We start from the raw sequence: 6439 nt of genomic DNA, 5'->3' as shown, positions 1-6439 counted from the left end.
TTACCAAACCAGGCAACATCATCAGTGCTGGTAGTTCAACCCTGAGCTACAAATATTCTCTTCTATCAGCGTCTTTGCATTTACATATTAAGTTCTATAAGTATTTATTGAGTTACGGGCTTATATTCAGTAATGCTGGAAAAGCAAACTGGTAAGCAAATGTTCATCCTGTTCCATATTTTATTATTGACTGTTCTATCAATCTCTGTTATCAGAGCAAAGTGCTTTACATATGACTAATTCCAGCAACCTCAGCAGGCAGAAATATCTGTCAAGTTTGTCTGGACTTAGAAACTAAACATATTGTAATTGGTCTTGTTTGGGAAACCACCAGCAAATACCACAGATGTCATGTAGACTAGGAAGGCAAAAATAAATAAATTGGAAAAAGATAAAGGTACATTTTTGTATTCCTGGCAAGAAAGCTAAGTGAATGAATTCACTCATACATTGCCCCCAACAATCTGGGTCCTCATTTTACCTACCCCGGAAGGATGGAAGGCTGAGTCAACCTTGAGCCGATGAAATTTGAACCGCTGACCTGCTGAACACAGTCAGCTAAAGTGGCCTGCAGTACTTTCCTGTAATGCAGCCCCATTTTATATGTCCTGATTCTGAAATATTAATAATCATCACCTTTTTCTGTTTGACACTATTCAGCTGTCATAGACTTCTCTGCCTTCTCTTTTAAAGGCAAAACTTGCTCAGCTCTTTCATTTCAGTCTAGTCTAAGTACTGAATTCATTTCAGCCTAAAGATCTCCATATTAAATTTTCTATACGGTAAAAAATAGTTCCCATCTAAATATCTCACTTTGCCTGTTGTCTTCTTGTTCAAGACTATTTGCCTTCAACTCTCCTTCAACATCTGCTATATACTTTCAACATTCTTCCTAAGGGTCTACGGATACTAGGGGGGAAAAAAACCTCAGAAATCTAATTTGCTTAACCAGTTCTTTTACAGAAAGCCTTGCTTCCAACTGTCCTTTCCTGTTTTCTGGTTGCCTGGTAACCTCAACCTCTGTTTGTCCTTCCTAACCCCTTCTCTCCCCCTCCTTAATACATGATAACGTTCAAATACACTACATTTTTCTCCTCTGTGCCTCTCTGACACTATCTCTTGGAGATTGCCAAGTGGCCAACATACGGAGCATAGTCTGTTGTTTTTCTTTTGTGACAAATCAGAAGCCATTTAATGACTTTTTCTCATTAATAGAGGGGAGATTTTACAGCTGAGGAGGCAGAAAGTTTTATTTGGCGCACCTACAAGCACAGTGCTAGGATAGCCTCATAGTAAGGATCTTAAAGGAAGATTTATGAGTCTTCAAGAGTGATTCCATGGCTTCTGCATCAGGAATCTATGTATTAGCTTCTCAGTTTCCAGGGATGGATTTCCTGAATCCCTATCCTGAACTGGGGAGGTTTGATTTGCTTGTCATATTGGTTCCACTCAAGCTATTTAGCTGTTCCCTTTTATGGGAAACTTAATGTTGCTGGCACTGAGTACTTATGTATGGAGGGGAGTATTGTTTCAGATGAGCCACTGTTCTGAAGGGATTCACCTGAGCAAGGGGTTGGACTAGATGACCTCCAAGGTCCTTTCCAACTTTATTATTATTACTATTACTATTATTACTTACGATACTTTTCTGATTTAAATTGCCTTGCTAATAGCACGTGAAAACTTCCCAGGACCCATCCCTGTAGTACCTGCAGCAGTTGCTAATGCTAATCATTGATGTTATAACTTTAAAAACAAGATATATTGAATAGTCTTTGTTGTATGGTACTCCTTCCTAAATGATATTCTTTGCAGATTAGAGAGTAAAATGGCTATGAAATTTGGTATAACAGGTTCCCAACTAAAATAAAAACACAGAAGATACATATTTGAAAAAGAATTTGTTTCTTAATCATTTTCAACCATGTAACAGTGAGAATTAGTATGATCAGAAAAAGGTCATGTGAGTTCAAGCAGACTTTTGAATTTGCTTGCATGGAAGGATGAAAGGCATCTGTCAAATGCAAAGTAGAAGTTGGGGAAAGTCCTTTGGGATGCCAGTCAATTCCCTTTCATCCTTTGTACATTAATGAATTGCCATGTGAATTTTCTCTGCCGGGCCAGACTGAACAAATTGTTAATATTCCCAACAGAAATAGTTTGGGTGAGATTAATTAGGCTCCCATATTGGATGAAAGAAATATCTTTCACCTCTAAAACTAATCTGCTTTTCTGCACCAACAAATCTGTATAATTAAAGCTGCATAATACCTGCCTCTCTTCGGTTCCTTAGCAAGTAAAAGTGCTTCTTTTCATGCACAAACTAATCTTTCTACATGCAGAATATATCAGCAGCATTTTTTTTTACAGAAATGCAGTAATGTCTGAGGGCATTGGTAGATGTGGCTTCAGAGCCATTTATGAAATCAACTTTGCCCACCTCTGTTCAGTTAATACTAAATGCTTCCCTTCCCAAAAAGTCCAGTCCTGACCTCCTCCTGTTACATTTACAGTCTTTGGGGCATGCAAGAATCTCCCTTTTCAAAAAGTGAAGGGCCCAGCAGAAGTGGCTGTGTTGGAGTCCATTACCTTACATGGGGTAATATCTCTGGTGCCCTTGCTCCATCTCCCAGCTGCTGAGTGTCAGCTAAGTGGTGAGGGAGTACACAGACCAAAATTACAGAATAATCTTTTATTTATTACATATTAAAATAGTTTATATGATTACTATTTCAGCATAGTGATTATATGCAGCTGATAATGTCTAAATGCATGCAATATTGTAATACAAAAGTAAACATAACTTAAATATCTATCTCCCCTGCCCCCCAAAAATCATAACTAAATAGACAAAATGATATAATGCAACTAAGGCTCCTAATCATCCCTTTTTTAAAAAGCCAAACAAAACCTGACCAACTTTGCACATCAAATTCAAGTAACATTCTGGCCCAATAGCCCAGAATGAAGTCACCAGGGTGGTTTATTGGAGGAAGGATTAGCTTTTTGGACCTTAACTGGGTATTGTAGGCAGATTATACATTTGGTTGCTGGCCAACAGCTGAGTTCTGATTGGTTGAGATTTTTCTGTGGTCATCTGTTGGCTAGGTAGAACACATTTTGATTGGCTGTTACCTATGCAGCATTTGGTTTTTTTTCTATTTAAATAAGAATGCTGATACTGCGAAGCCAGACTATTTTTCAGTATTCTAGAATGTCAGTTTTATGCCGTGTAAACTGCAGACGTTCTAAAACCATTTCTCATATCTGGGGGGTGCATGCTCTGCCTCATGGATGAAGAGAGATTAGACCCAACACTTTCCCTTTTTGCCAGATAGAAAAACTCCTTTGTCTTTTGAAACTAAAAGAGAAGAAAGCAACTGAGGTTGGAATGAGCAGGCTCAGAAATGATCTCACTATGATTCTCAGGGACCATTTGGAGGAGGGGTCCAGGAATAATGGAGACAGAAAGAAAACTGTTTCAGGCAATGGTTACCCTTAGGAAGGATTAAATAAAAGTGTAGCCATTCTATAAGAGATTATTTTTTTTTCATTTCATTTTCCATGTGGTGTTAAGTTGTAATTTATTCTCTCTGATATTTATTATATCAGCTCAAGATTGTTGTTAGGTTTGAAACCCTTTGGAGTTTCTGAGCCACAGATCCATCCCACCTTATAATCTCTCCCAACAAATGTAGACTTCTCCTTAATGATTTTTTTTTTAAGGGCAGTTTGAGATTTTAGCGGCACTGTATTTGTGTTTCATTTATCTTTTATTGTTTTCACTTGAGATTATCTAAAGTTAAAAAGGAATGTTTTCTTTTTTTCCCCCTTTGGAATAACGATGATGATGATCTTGTGATTTTGATGTAATTACCTAATGGAGGGCAGGGAGGAGGTTGATGTCCCATATACCTCAAATCTTTAAGGGCAGAGATAGCTATTTAAAAATGTAGGTGAATTTTTCACTTTTTATATGAATTTTTCTTCTTCCCCCCCCCTTCTGTTTGCCAATAAAGCAGAGGTCTACAACCTTTTTGGTTTGGCTGCCCAAAAAGGGAGGCAGATACCGCTACATGCGCGTACACAGCCACAAATGAGCCGTCCGTGAGCGCATGTGCACGCACAAATGTGCTGCCACGAGCACATGCACACGTGTAAATGGGCCGTGTGAGCATGAGTGCTGCAAATGGGGTGGCACTAGCGCCAGCGGGATGCTCAGGGCGGTGCTAGTGAGTCAGGATGCTCGGGGTGGCACTAGTGCTGGTGGAACGCTCGGGGCGGGCGCCACTAGCTCTGGCAGGATGCTCGGAGCAGCGCTAGTGCTAGTGGGACACTCAGAGTGGGGCAGTGCTAGCACCGGTGGGATACTTAGGGTGGCGCTAGCACAAGTGTGGGGGATGAGTGCACATGAACTGGCCTTCATGCGACCCGATGGCCAAGAGGCCATGGCCCGGTAGTGAGCTGCGGCCCACAGGTTGGGGACCCCTCCCTGCAATAAAGCACATCATACTATCTCTCCCACTTGCTGTGGTTAAGAGGGAAGACTCCCGGTAAAGACGTCCACAGAAGATAGATAGTGGTCACAGTAACTACCAGTCTGCCATACCCAAAGAGAGAAGACAGGCCAGGGTGTATAAACCCAGAGGCCTTGTAAGAAAAAACGTATGAGATCTCTAGTTGTTTACCTGGTGGATTCAGCCTATTCATCTAAAGAATAAAATCTAATAACATCGAGGACAATGATGGACATACTTCTGTTTTTACAATAAAATGTTTATTATATTGCATGCCTGATAGTGAATTCACGGTCACAGGCTCAAGTGAGTTCATAATAAAGGTGTGATTTAAAAAAAAAAAATCAAATGTCTTGTTTCTCTGATTATTTCTTAACTTCAGTTTATGTTATTTTATATAAGAATGATTCTTACTGAGATATAGCAATCCTAAATGTTGCAGAACACCCTGCCATCTATATGGGACCTTATTTCTCCCATAAAGTACATTGCTTTAAATAGTTGTTGTTCCTGTTATGTTATTGTCCAGCAAATATTTTCAGCCTAGGGCCACTCTAGATCATTTGGGGAGGTGGGGGGGCTATATTGGGGCATCTCAAAATTTGGACCAAATCTAAATTAAGCTTTATTTAAATTAATTTTTTTTAAAAAAATATCTGTATAAGAAGTATGATTGCTTATCATGTCTGCAAGAATGCATTTCTGCCGTATTAAAATTATAACCGAGCATCACTTTTTTGAAGGGAATCTATGACTCAGCTCTGGATGCTGGATGATATTACGTGACTGTAAAATATATTCTTATTGCTTTTACCAAAAAATCCATTTTGTCCAAAACCTCCAAACACGATTTTTATTCAGATTTGTCAAAGTGAATGTCCATTGGGAAGCATTCCAACTTGCAAGGAGGAGACATCAAGCATGGAACTAATCTAGAGTCACTGAACAACTATAAAAAAGCCAGAACTGGCCTTTCCTGAATTCCTTGGAGCCTTATCTAATTGTGGGAAAGCTGCCAGGCTGGGGAAATTCCTTTATATTAGGCAGAACATAATAAAGTGGTTAACTTGAACTTTGCATATGTGGGCCTGGTTATTCACACCTGAGAGTATCTTGGAAAAGATTTAGAGTTTCTCATCACAACAAGATGCCTTGTACTAAAACTTCCTAGCCAGCTGACTGAGAATTATGGGAACTCCAGTACAACAGTGGACATTTGTCCTGGGGGAGCTGATACAGAGTCATGGCTTTTGTAGATTTCAGATCAGTTTGAATGGAGAAAATGTTCATGTGATCCCAGATACTGAATTTGATGGACATCCAGCTACAGCAACACTACAGAACAGTTCTAACATACAAGTTAATCAACTGAAATATCTCGATATAAAAATGTCCAAAATAACTCTTTTTCATCATTCCTCCAAATATATTTATTACCTGTATGTTTTGTCATCCATAGATGCAACCAAGCCAAGTTAATTCAGATTCTTTTTGTTAGGCTACAAAAAGATCTTGATCTGAAGACAAATGTGTAATTAGTCAAATAAAATGTATAGGCAATAAGGCAACAAAATAGAATATGGAGCTTGTTCATAACCCAAACTACAACAGGAGATGGATATACAAGTTTTAAAGCAAGAGAGCTAGCTGGCAGGGTTACTAGATCTGCACTATAATACAGTAATTTAGAAGGGTACTTGCTTGTAGCAAAAGAGTTTTTTGTGTTTCCATACTGCCATGTTAGTTATCCTGCATGATGTGATTTGTTTCTGGCATGGGTGTGTGAATCGAGACCATGTGATCCATAAAAATCAAGTTTGGCTTGGTGTGGCATATCAACCATCTAATCATTTTATTTTGTAAGTCATAATTAAGCAAACCCTAAATTAATTAAATGGACCAACCCAATCATTGTATCATAA

This window comes from Crotalus tigris, unplaced genomic scaffold, assembly GCF_016545835.1.
Source record: "Crotalus tigris isolate CLP2741 ecotype Arizona unplaced genomic scaffold, ASM1654583v1 scf7180000017545.3456711, whole genome shotgun sequence".
Lineage (NCBI taxonomy): Eukaryota > Metazoa > Chordata > Lepidosauria > Squamata > Viperidae > Crotalus > Crotalus tigris.
Note: the sequence above shows the minus strand (reverse complement) of the source record.